Raw genomic sequence first — 13591 nt, 5'->3', positions numbered from 1 at the left:
CTGAGAGTGCAGCTCCACTTTCTGGTCTCATGCCTTCTTTTGGGCCCTGTGATCCTGAGCCTGGTCACCTTGACAGTGTAATTATACCTGAGTTACTCTGAGCCCTGCCAGACATGGGATTTCTTAGCCCACAACAAACAGGGGTGAAGAGAGCTGAAATGCTCACATAAATTAGTGGAGACACCAGCCTCAGGGTGATGTGCCCTCCTCCCACACCCACATGCCAGACGCTGAAATCTGGACAGCCAGCCCTGCTGACCAGGGATCAAACACAAGTTCTCAGGAAGCTCGATGCTAGCTATGGATCTCTTTCTCCGCCATGAGAAACCCTGTCCCAGTAAAACCATGGTCCCATGGATAACAGTCATGTCCCTTCTGGCAAAGTCTGAAAGTTTGTGAATGATTCATACACTAAGTTTTTTTTAACTAGAGTGGATTCTAGGATACCCCATAATAATAGCCCTCACACTCACTTTTGTTCCGATTTGCTTTCCTGGGTGGGAAAGAAAGGAGTAGGAGGCAGCCGTAGGTGGGGAATTGAGCACAAGTGTGGGCTGGTCCACAGAAGTGTGTCACTCTTATGACCATCATCATCTTGTGTGTTGTGGCAGAAAACATTGAGAACCAAACCTCTTTCGGGTTGTTAAGAGATGGACTTCTGGAAGATACATTAACGTAGTGCTTTGGAAACCAGCTTGGAAAATGTGACATTTTGTCACTTTGATCTGCTAAGCAGCTTACAAACATCCTCCCGCTCCTTCCCTCCACTCCCTCCAACTTCGCCTCAGCCCCACCATCTGAATTTTCCAAGTGAGATCACAGACCCAGAGTGGGTTGGCTTCAGACTCTAGGAGAGTGTCAAGGGCAGATGTGAGGTTTGGGGACAGAAACCGTCAGTCCTCCAAAAAGTCTCCCATGTCCCTTGATCTTGAGCAATATCAAAACCCAGCCCATCCTGTGACAACTAATTCCTCAATTACTCAGAGCTCCAACACTGTCTGTGGGAGTAATTATAGGAAGTGTGGCGCGGGAAAGACTCAGAAGCCTCCTGGCTAGAGGGGACGTGGTCTTTCCCTGGGCTGAACTCCTGCACCTCTAAGAATGTAGATGAGCTCAGGCCACTTTGCCAGAATGAAACGGGCCCCAGGGGCCAGGGACCAGAGCTGCTTCCCTGGCGGTTTCGAATGTTTACTGTGAAATGAAAAGCCCAACTCGGCTCATTCTCTTTTCCAGGAAGTGTCAGCAGCCCCTTCTAATTCTCTCTACTGCAACTTTTGTTGCCCTGTCTCAGAGTAAAATTTGAGGTTGCCCAACCTTCCCCCAGTGAAGCAGTAACTCTCTGGGGGACACATCAGGATTTATCTGCTAAGGCCCCCAAATGTGTGAGCTTTGGCCCCCATCCCTGTGCCTGGTAGCCGCGGAGTTAACAGTCCCGTTTTTATTTGTGTCTCTGCTGCCTGTCATGCAAGAGGCATGATGAATGCTCTGGACCTCCCGTGGTCGGGGGGCGGGGTGCGGGAAGTGGGGGTGAGGGATGAACTGAGGTGGGAAAGAAACTCAGGGCAGGTTCGTAAATAAACAAGGGCAGAGTCGGGAGACCCGGGGCCTCGCTCCTGCCGCGGCTTTCCGGGCTTCTGACAAGGGGAGCTCCTGAGGCTCCCTCTGGAGCAGGCTGGGGGAAGCAGTTATTGTTTTTGGATTTCACTAAGATGAACTCCAGATGATTTTCCAAGGGCTGATTTCACAGCACATTTGCCCCATCTGAGCAATCACTCTCCGCAACAGTTGGATTTCCATTTGGCGTTTACTTGGTGTGCCCGGAATCAGGACTGTCTGCCTCCTTGGGGTTGAATCGTTTTATTTTGTTTGGGGCTTGGCCAAACCCTTTCCGTTGGCCTTGGTTCCATCTAGCCATTTCTGTTTGTGTGCAGACAAGACCAGACCAGGTTCACAGAGGTTTCCAGAGCGCAGTGACAGTGCCCACTCGTGGAAGAACATAAAACCTGGGGAGAGAATCCACCAAACTGTTTTAATTTCAGAAACAGATACTCAGCTACAATGGAGAATGAAAGCCAGACCCATACTCAACTGGGTAAGTGCTATCTTCTCTGCCAGGGCACTTCCTGAGTGGCCAGGCCGGAACTCCGGTGGGTGTATAAAAGCCTCTATGAGGAGGAACAGGTTGACAGGTAGTCTTGCATGCAGCAAAGAGAAGCCTAGAGAGTTGCAAGGGGGCAAGGTTGCAGTGCAGTGGGGATGGGGGCCTCAGTGCAGCCCCATTGAGCTGCTTTGGGGACAGAGTGCCTAAGACAGAGAATCGGCTGACTTTGCAATCAGAAGCTCTGTGTCATTGTCCAGTGAGTTACACCAGAGTCTCGTGGTGGTTATTTCTATTTTCTATGTCATAAATTTTTCAATATTTACTTTTGTAGTACAAATGAAACCCACCTTCCCCCCGCCAGCAGCCTGAACAACACAGGGAGACCTCGTCTCTACAGAAATACAAAAAATTAGCCAGGCGTAGTGGTGTACACCTGTAGTCCCAGCTACTCTGGATGCTGAGGTGGGACGATCACTTGAGCTCCGGAAGTCGAGGCTGCAGTGAGCTGTGTTTGCACCAGTGAACGCCACTGCACTGCGCTCCTCACTATTTGAGACAGAACTTGACCCTGTCTCAAGAAAAAAAAAAAAAAAAGAAACGAAAACCAGCCCGGATGTCACTCTGCACACCATTGTGTTACTCAAGGAAAGAGATCTGTGCCCGGCTTTTGTGCACAGGTGACTTTAACCTCAGTGTCTAAAGTGTTGTTAAAGTGGACAGCAGCATGTTCCCTGTGGCATGTACTGATCATGCTGTGCCCCATGTTGCCCTGTCCTGGAGCATCTCCACAGCCAGGATGTATGTTCTCCACGGGGCTGTCCCCACTCCCTGAGTGGGGCCTTGGGAGTCCTCCTGCTCCACACAACAGGGCCCCCTGCGCAGCCCCTGGGCTGCCCCTTTCTTTGCCCTCATCCGGCCTCATTCACATGACTGAAGGACCACTTACTTCTGTTCCTTCATGCCCTCCTCAGTGCTCAGCATGCGGACAGAGTCTCAGAGGGTGCTGGTCATTCACTGGCTGGTTGAACACACTCCTTTGTGGCAGCCTTCCCCTTCCCATTCCTCCAGCCCTGCTGCAATTGTCTCTGTTGCCCTTTCTTTCACTTCTCTGGGGCTATTCAAGACCTGAGGTCGATGCCCCAACCCGGGGCATACACCCTTGCAGAGGTATGAGCCCAGGTTCTGGAATCACCTGGACTCCAGGCCTGCCTCTGCCATTTATCACCTCTGTACCCCTAAACATGTTTCTTAACCTCTCTGTGCCTCAGTGTCCTCATCTGTAAAACTGAAGATGGAGGCCAGGCGAGGTGACTCATAACTGTAATCCCAGCACTTTGGGAGGCCAAGGCAGGCAGATCACCTGAGGTCAGGAGTTTGAGACCAGCCTGGCTAACATGGCGAAATCCTGCCTCTACTAAAAATACAAAAATTAGCCAGGCATGGTGGCAGGTTCCTGTAATCCCAGCTACTTGGGAGGCTGAGGCAAGAGAATTGCTTGAACCTGGGAGATGGAGGTTTCAATGAGCTGAGATCACGCCATTGTGCTCCAGCCTGGGCAAAAAGAGTGAAACTCCATCTTAAAAAACAAATGAAGATGGTTAGTGCTTCTTTGAGTTTTAAGTTGTATATAAAAGAATCTAGTGTTCTTAAAGAGCCTTGAAATTTTAGAGAAGTGTGGAAGAAGGAGTCCCTCACCACTGGGTTTTGTTTATTTTACAGTCAGCAAGCCTTAGGGAGCCCTCACTGAAACTTTTTTCTTACAGACCTAGGATTTCACTGAAACCAAGAGGAACCTCCATCCAAACTGGATTCTAGAAGAAAAGGAGAAATAAGGAAGCTGAAGAGTGTCAGGCCCTTGGGGACTGAAGCACTCAAGCAGTTCCATTTGCTGCAGTTCTCTGTGTCCCTGGACCGTGGGGATCAGCTTTAATCCGTCAGTGAATAAGCCAGCTGCTCCTTCCCTGACTGTGTTCTTCATCGTGCATGAGGTCTCCTTGCTGTTAGGCTGCCTCCCGAGCCTGCACCTGCTGCCTCCGTGTGTCTTGGCTTTCCTCCTCTACTCAGAGTTTTTTGTGAACATGGCTTGGTCTTCCCCTAAACTCCACTCCTCTGTTTGCCAGCGCTTTTCTTCTGACCCAATGCTCAAAATCCTAACTGTAAAACCTCAGGGAGATGATCTTAGGCATTTGAGGAAGAATCTTAGTTGGTAAACTAACTTCTCTATCTTCATTCCTCAGGTCTCTCCACTGCCTCCTACTCACTACCTCAAGATCCTTGATTGGAAAAAGCAAATGAGGGTCTGGAAAAAGATCATTGCCTCAGGAGACTTGAGGAGAAAACGTGTGATTAGAATAGGTGTCTGTTTTCTGCAAATGTGAGCACCATTACACTTAGGCATCATTTCCAAGCAAAAAGAATCCATGTTCAAAATGTCCAGGTTGTTGTCTCCCAGGAAAACACAGCTGTTGAGTGATGGTCCAAGGCCACTGGAAGTGTAGCAGGACTGGTCACAGACAAAATCTCTGACACCGGTTTTAGGAAGGAAGAGGCTTTAATCAGCTGGGAGCATTGGTAGACTTGGGTCTCAAAATCCGAGCTCCCTGAAGTCAAGATTCCTGTCCCTTTTAAGGGCTTACAGCTCTAAGGGGTCCACATGAAAGGGTCGTGATACATTGTGCAAGCGGGGGCTACGTGATGGGGGCTGCATGCACTGGTTGTCAGAACAGAACAGAACCAAACAAGGAGTTACACAATGCTTCCTTATACAATATCTGGAATCTATAGATAACATAAACGATTAGGTCAGGGGTCGATCTTTAACTACCAGGCCTGGGGTGTGGTGCCGGACTGTTTGACTATTGAATTTCACTTCAGCCTTTTCTTTAACTCCTACTTTTTTCTTTGCTTTGAGGCAGAAATTAGGCAGAAGACAATATGAGAGGTGGTCTCCTTCCTTATTTCCCCCCTTTGAGAATCTCACTTATTAGTGGGAGTTCTCATCTTCATCCTCACTATCTAGGTTTTCTTGTAAGATAGATCCATAGTAATTCATGTAGTACACTTGTGCTGAAGTATTTTGATGGACTAAAGTAGTAACAAAACTTTTCATTACTTGAAGGAGCAAGAGCAGCTCACAGGGAAGTAATAAGCCGTTTCCTATTAATATTATAATTCCTATTATAAGAGTTTTAAATCCTCCTAGCACTGGAAACCGTTTTCCAAACATGGACCCAGGATCAAACCTATGCCACACCTGCATGAGCACATATGCCAGCTTTGTATATATCTTTAAGTATATCTTCAACTACTTGCCATTGGTCATCTATGTGCAGACAGCAATTGGTTAGGTTAAATTTTCCACAGACCCCTCCTTCAGCTGCTAGCAAGTAGTCTAAGGCTAATCTATTTTGATAGATGGCATTTTTCATTTGGTTTTCTTGACGGGCTAAAACAGTCAAAGTTCTGCCAGTTTCATTAGTGATTATTTCTAAGACAGCTTGTAACCATATAATCCGGTTGAGCATGTAGATGGGGGTTCAGTATCTCTACAAGCCATCTTGTGCCCATGTGGCAGGCCTATAATACTGTATGATTCTTTCAGGGGGCTGCTCATCATCTTTCCAATCACCTGTGGTTATGCTCCTCTTTTCTTAGGAAGCATAGACAGGGAAGCCTAGGAGCTCACTTGTTTTTATGGGCCGTAGGAAAAAGGATGGCTTAATGGTGCTAACGACATGACTACCTGCCCATTGGTCAGGTAGCTTGGTGTAGACTCTATGCCTGCATATCCAGTATAGTCTAGCTGGAGCCACCCAGTCCCAGTGAGATTTTGGATGGGCCTAAACAGTTTGCAACTTAGGAAACTTAATAAATGGATTATTTTTAGTATGGTTTAGACCTCATCAGGTGACTGTTCTTAATTTTATTTTAAAAACTGTGACCATAGGGGGCTCAGATGGGTTATAACACACATCAGGCTGGTCACTTCCTGGGCTACATACGTTGTACTGGGTGGCATTATACAAACAAGTCCTTTTTAGAATTCCAGCACATTTATAATAACTATAGAATAAAAAGACAGTTTTAACTTTTTGCCCTAACTTAGGGACCTGATGTATACACTGGGAACAGTCTTTAGTTTGAGGAAGGTCAGTTGAAGTCCCTACTGTACAAGTCCAAAATTTAAGGAAAATAAGTCCCGTGGTGAGTTTCCTCATGCTTTGGTCATGCGTGGACCAGTCAGCTTCCGGGTGTGACTGGAGCAAGGCTTGTCGTCTTCTTCAGAGTCACTTTGCAGGGATTGTCCGGGCTTGATCTTACCTCCCAGGTCTCAGGTACTGCAGGTGTCACACAGCTGTGGTGGATCCAGGCTGGGATTCCTTCTACTGTCACGGCTGTGGGAGTGGTCAAGACGATGGTCTGGGGTCCTTTTCTCTGTGGCCTCAAGGGGGCTACATTCTAATCCTTGATCTACACCCAATCACCTTTGCTGTCTTCTGTACCAAGTCAGCCACAAATGCCAGCCCGTTATCTGAGCCAATTTGTAAGGGCAGTCCAAACCTTGGGATGAGATCTCCACATTTGAGCATCTTGGTGAAGTCTACTTGGAGATCTTCAAAGGGGGCTGCTCCATAAGCCTATATGCTGAGCGGGATGGTTGGACCTTGCCTAGCATTGTGCTTCTGGGAGGTGACATACTGCTGCACTATTGTTTTGGCAAGGGCTGACAGATGCAAGATGTAGAAGTACTGGCCTAACAACTTTTCAAGTGACTCTTGGCCTAGGCAGGTGGTCTCATGCACAGCCTATATGGCTGCAGCTCCTAGCAGTTGTGGCACGGTTATTCTTCCAGCCGATAACCATATCCATCCTTCTTCTATTACTTGCCCTCCCTCTGGTTGATGAAATGCCAGGGTGAAAGGGATAGCCAATTGAACTAAAGCACAAGTGCCACTCCAATTATTCGGCAGAGTGTCCAATAAAGGTCCACCACAATACCACCGCACATCTGCTTGGGGATAAACAAGGACTGACTTATTGGTAAGTTCTTGAAAATTCTTAAGCTCGCTGCATCCCTTCAGGTCTCCAAGGAATGCTAAGTTTCCTCCCTGTCATGAGAGACACGAAGTGAACTTAGTGTTGGGAGACAGAAGCTGGATGGCCCTCAGGGGCTGACCCGCAAAGTGCTGAACTTCAGGATATAGCAGAGAGAGAACTTGGCACAACTTATTACTCCAGGCTGTAGAATCCTGGAAAAGAGCTACCATGCAGCCTACGCCTGGTGGACTGGAGGACCACCTTAGTGGAAGGGGGACAATCTGGGCCTCTGGCCTGCTATGTGCACAAGCATAACAATTGCTTTTGTTTAACATGCAGATGGAATATTTGATCCATTGCAACCAGGCATTCGCATCTTGGTATCCTGTCTTAATTGTCAAAGTTTGTTTTAAGTCTTTTTTTTTTTTTTTTTTGAGGCGAGTCTCGCTCTGTCGCCCGGACTGGAGTGCAGTGGCCGGATCTCAGCTCACTGCAAGCTCCGCCTCCCGGGTTTACACCATTCTCCTGCCTCAGCCTCCCGAGTAGCTGGGACTACAGGCGCCCGCCACCTCACCCGGCTAGTTTTTGTATTTTTAGTAGAGACGGAGTTTCACCGTGTTAGCCAGGATGGTCTCGATCTCCTGACCTCGTGATCCGCCCGTCTCGGCCTCCCAAAGTGCTGGGATTACAGGCTTGAGCCACCACGCCCGGCCTGTTTTAAGTCTTTAACTTCTATGATCCTCTAGTAAAATGAATGTATGGTTTTAGGAGATTACAAAAACCAGTTGGGGCAGTCCATCCTTGCTCTTTAGTGGTCCATAGAACATTGGGCCAACTATGGCATGAAAGCTGTACATCGGGGGGCAAGACTCCTGGTTGACACTGGGGTCTTTATCGAAATCTCCTCAGATTAAATGGTCCTAATTTACTATTGTCTAGTCTGAAGAGAGTCAGGAGGGACAGAGGTACTTTTCTGAAGTAGAGAGCTGTATTTGAGTTGGCAAGTTCCCACAGGGTATAACAAGGCAAGCATTAAATACAATAGTTTGAGGCAAAATTGACTTGGTTATGTTAATAACTACATGGTCAGCAATAGAATAAGGAAAGAAAAAAGAGTAATAGAACAGATGAAAGAGTTAAATTTTTCTTAGCTTTAGTTTGGTAGGGTTTTCCCCTGGGACTATGGCCCACGACTCTGAAGGGGATGGCACTTTCTTGACTTGGGTGTGATGAATCCATCCCTTTTTGCTGTAGGAACAGCAGTCTCGGTGATTAGCAGCACAAGGTAGGGTCCTTCCCAGGTTGGCTCAAGTTTTCCTTCTTTCCAACTTTTGATTAGAATGTGATCTTCAGGCTGGTGCTGGTTTACTGGAAATTCTAGGGGTGGCACATGTGCTAAAAGACTTTTAGTTTTGAGGGAAAGGAAAGTGGAAAATAAACCAAGTATATAATTTCTAAGAAATTGATCTTTTGTTTTAAATGTGGGGACATCAGCAATGGACTTGATAGTCCTTGGTGCCTTCTTACTGAGAAATTTCCTTTAGCAACTAGTTTTATTAGTTTTTAGAGCAAAGAAAGCCAAACACCATTTTATATTTGACAATGCTTTCTGTATGATTTTTATACCAGATAAGCTAAATTTCACCTTTATATTAGTGTTATTAATGTTAAACTTAGTTTTAATAAAACTTTGTAGACATATTTATTCAATTTTTAATGTCTGACCATAGGTAAAATTTTTATAGACTCTTTTTAACCTTTTTAATTTTTGTTAAAGAGCAGGTCAGTACTTTAAGAAAAAACCATCATTAATGTCCAGTTGACAGAAAAACTGGATGATACCCCTTGAACGTTAACCAATATGTTTACACACAGAATTTTCTTTACAATTAACATTTTAAAACTTGCTTAAACCTTCAAAAGAAAAAATTGTTTTTAACCTTTTAATGTAGGTAAAAATCAATATTCTTATGCCCTTATAGTCCTTTTACTAAAAGTATATTTTACTTTCCTTATACACTTTGCACATAAACTGTTTCTTCAATAGTTTTACATTCAGGAGGCCTAATTGCTTTTAAATTATACATTTCTTGCATAAATTCCTTTTTATAACACACATTTCTTTTCTTTCACGACCTTCACAGACAATTCTTTGACATGCCTCAACTTTCTGATTTATTGCAAACATCCCTTTCATTAAACAACCAGTTCTTTTAGGACAAGAATTTACCATATAACATTCTTTTTACATAAATTCTCCTCCCTGCCCACCCCTTTTTTTTCCTAAAGATGATAACCATTCTTTTCCTAAACATGATAACCATTATTTTCCAAAACTTCCTTCATGTCTGTGGACTGGACTGCCAAAGGCCATAAGATTAGAAGTGAGGATAATACATGTTACACTGTCAACTTTTAGCAAACTTTACTTTTGTTGAAAATGTTGTGAGTTTGGGATTTCAATTATCCTTTACTGTTAATAAGACCTTGTTTAGTCCAAATTAACTTAGAATTTGTATAGATAGTTCCTTCCTGGTTCTGTAAGTACTTTAAGGCTTGGCTGGGTGGAAACAGGTAGCACTTTGAGCAGACCAATTATTAGGCAAATTTCCTAACTCTGCATTTACAAGACTTTTCCTATCAATTACTAAATACCTATTGTATCTTTTTCCCTCAATCCCCCTGGAGGAACCATCTATCATCCAGAACTGAAGGGAGTTCCTCCTCCTAGGTCTGGTCAGACCTTTGTATGGTAATTAATTAAGATTGAGATCCCTTGTTAGGAAACCTGCTGGATTAAGGGAATTATCGGTGGTTAATGTTAAATCGTCTTTTTCTAATAGAAAAACTCCATACTTTAAGATTTTTGAGTTAGTAAGCTACTTTTTTTTTTTTTTTTTTTTGACTTAGGATAGTTCAGAACTGGTGAGGTGTGCTCACAATGACGTTTCTTCTAAAAGTTATTTTTCTACTTTCTTCTGTTAGCAAAGCCGTTGCCACTACAGATTGAATGTATTTGGGCCATCCACGGGGTACTGGATTAAGGATTTTTGATAGGAAAGGCTACGGGTTGTCAGTGGCTTCAGTGCTTTCAGGCTACGCCCTTGTTTACACTGACAACAAGGTAGTATTGGAGTGTTATTATAGGGTCACGGAGAAGACCTTTATCAATTAAAGGTTCTAAATTTACCTTGGCTTTTAAAGGAATAGGGTACACTGTTGTTTTTTGTCTTAACTACTCGTATATCTCTCTCTTTCTGTCTTTGACTTTCTGTCTCTCTCCATTTGACTTTCGTTTTGTCTCTGTCTCTTCTCTCTGCCTGTTTCTCTCTCTCACTCTTTCACTCCTTCTTCGTCTGTCCCTTCCTCTCTCTCTTCTTCTCTCTCTTCACCTCTTTTCCTCTCTCTCTCGTCTACTCTGGGTGGTCTAGGGGTGTGTGTCCTGTGGAGGCTCAGGTGCTGTGGGCTCAGGAGTGGGGAGTGTCTCTTCTCGGTAAGCGAGGGCACCACTGGTGCCACTTCCTGCCATGCGTCCTCTGATGCTAGGTCAGACAGAACCTTAGGAGCTGACTTCTCTCAGCGGATGGAGCAAGATCCCCCCTGGCTATCTGTCCCTTTGCCACTAACTGCTGCTGCCTGGCCTCTCAACCACTGTGGGGGGGTCTAAAACTAGCTGCAACCAAGTATCTATGTATGGAAACTGATCTAGGTGTCCTGATTTACCAGTTACTTTGTGCCATACCTTTGATACTAGGGACCTGTCTAGACTTCCTTCTGATGGCCATCCCACCTCTAATGCTGGCCAGTCTATCTCACACAAAGCCTCAAGCTATCCAGGTGTCATAGCAATTCCATAGTCCCCACTGGACCCTTTCTTGAAATTCTTCAACATAGTTCCTAATGGGGTATGCTTACTCTGTGTTTTACCCATTTTCCTCTCTCAGGGGACAAAACACCCTTACCACAAAGAGAGAAGGGAAAAGGGGAAAAAAGTCACTCACTCACCAAGCGATTCACACCAGATCAAAATTAAAACTAAAACCAAAAGACAGATAAGGAGTTACTCATTCATCAAGCAATTTGAGCTGAGTCAGAACCGAAATCGAAGCCAAAACAGTTCAAATCCAAAGGTCAGAACTGAAATCAAAACCAAAACAGTTCAAATCCAGTCAAAATCAAAACCAAAACCAAAGTGCTGATAATACAGGCAAGCTGTGGGTGATCAGGCCACGCTTCCACTCACATGGAGTAGGCAAGTTCCAAGACTGGTCTTACCATTTTCCAGATGTCAGGACTCCAAGCACCCATTCCTTCCCAGTGTTCAGTCACTGCGTGAACCCTTCACAGGGTCTGCTGTGCACTGCTGTGGCGAGGCATTCCACCTGGGCACTTGCCTACCCAGGAGTGCTCTCAGGATCCATGTCACTTAAGCTGGCCGGAGTCCCCCACAGGGATGCTCTGCAGGGCAGGCCTAAGCCGCCTAAGGGGCTGCCTCGACCGTCTGTTAATCACCTCACTTCCCGATCAGGGAACCAAGATATGTAGCAGGACCAGTCGCAGACAAAACCTCTCAGACACCGGTTTTAGGAAGGAAGAGGCTTTAATCAGCTGGGAGCATTGGTAGACTCACATCTCAAGATCGGAGCTCCCTGAAATCAAGATTCCTGTCCCTTTTAAGGGCTTACAACTCTAAAGGGTCCACATGAAAGGGTCATGATATATTGTGCAAGTGGGGGCTATGGGATGGGGGCTGCATGCACCAGTGATCAGAACAGAACAGAACCAAACAGGGAGTTACACAATGCTTCCTCATACAATGTCTGGAATCCGTAGATAACATAAGCGATTAGGTCAGGGGTTGATCTTTAAATACCAGGCCTGGGGTGGGTGTGGTGCCAGGCTGTTTGACTATTGAATTTCACTTCTGCTTTTTCTTTAACTCCTATTTTTTCTTTTCTTTGAGGCAGAAATTAGGCAAAAGACAATATGAGAGGTGGTTTCCTTCCTTAGAAGGGCTGAGCGGGGATTACAAAATCTCAAATGTCAAGATCTTACGTGCAAATCATGCCCAATGCTGTAAACATTACTATGCGCTACCAAAAGCTACTTACTTGAATCCTACCAAGAAACATTAAGCATTATGAAACTTCTTTTAAAATATTGTTTTACATTATAAAATAGAATACAATAAAAATATTTATGTTAAATAGTTATAATAATTAAACTATGTGAAATGAGTAATATATTTTATTTTTATCTATTTATTTATTTATTTTTGTTTTTTTTTTTTGAGACGGAGTCTTGCCCTGTCGCCCAGGCTGAAGTGCAGTGGCTGGATCTCAGCTCACTGCAAGTTCTGCCTCCTGGGTTTATGCCATTCTCGTGCCTCAGCCTCCCAAGTAGCTGGGACTACAGGCGCCCGCCACCTCGCCTGGCTAGATTTTTGTATTTTTTAGTAGAGACAGGGTTTCACCATGCTAGCCAGGATGGTCTCAATCTCCTGACCTCGTGATCCGCCTATCTCGGCCTCCCAAAGTGCTGGGATTACAGGCTTGAGCCACTGCGCCCGAGTAATATATTTTATATGTATAGCATAAAGTCATGTATATAATGTTTGTAATACTTTTATAAAGTAAATAAGAGGTTCTTGTCTGTTTCTCTAATATTCTTTATTATCACTGAGTTTTGTTTTTCTTCTGGAAAGATGGGGTGGGCAGAGGGAGATGACTGTGGGGACCTCTGCCAAGCCTGAGTTGGGCCACAGTCAAAAAAAGTTTGAGGCCATCATTCAAAAAAATTAGCTTGCAAATAATTTTTATCAATTTTCTCTCTTTTTCCTGAAAGATGGCTTGAAGATGAATGTCTGAGTAGAAAACACTTTCAGATCCCCACATAGACAATGGCAGAAAAGCTCCAAGTGTGATATTACAAATATGTATTGTCATCAAAGACAGAAATATTTGCCTTGTCCACCCAGAAGTGCAATGAGTGTATGGGTCGATTGTATTTTCTTCTCTATGTATTATGTGCAGAACTTCCCTTCAACAAAAGAAGGGAGGAAAGAAAACTAACCCTGCATTGTAGACTTCTGCTCTATTATAAGCAGAGGAAAAATACCCAAAGACAAAAACCAGCGAGAAATGGCATTTGACTTGCAAGCCTTTGGAGCATAAACAGAGGAGCTCAAAGGGAGGCAGAGAAACCAGGATGCCATGGTTGATTATGTCCTTCCAGCAACTGCAACTGTGCCTCAATTTGCAGGGGAATACATTCCCCTTCATGGACCCTGTTCTGGGAACTGTAGTATGCTCCAGGCTGCAGCCCAGACAGGAAGGTGTCCAATATGTCTTTGAGTTCCATCTTGGGGATCTCATGTGATTTCTGGTGTGTTAGTGAGTGGACAGGGCCCCTGCCTCCCAGCACTAACCTCAGTTGCATGAAGAGTCTGAGTCC

Source organism: Trachypithecus francoisi, unplaced genomic scaffold (assembly GCF_009764315.1).
Source record: "Trachypithecus francoisi isolate TF-2019V2 unplaced genomic scaffold, Tfra_2.0 Lachesis_group3, whole genome shotgun sequence".
Taxonomy (NCBI): domain Eukaryota; kingdom Metazoa; phylum Chordata; class Mammalia; order Primates; family Cercopithecidae; genus Trachypithecus; species Trachypithecus francoisi.
Note: the sequence above shows the minus strand (reverse complement) of the source record.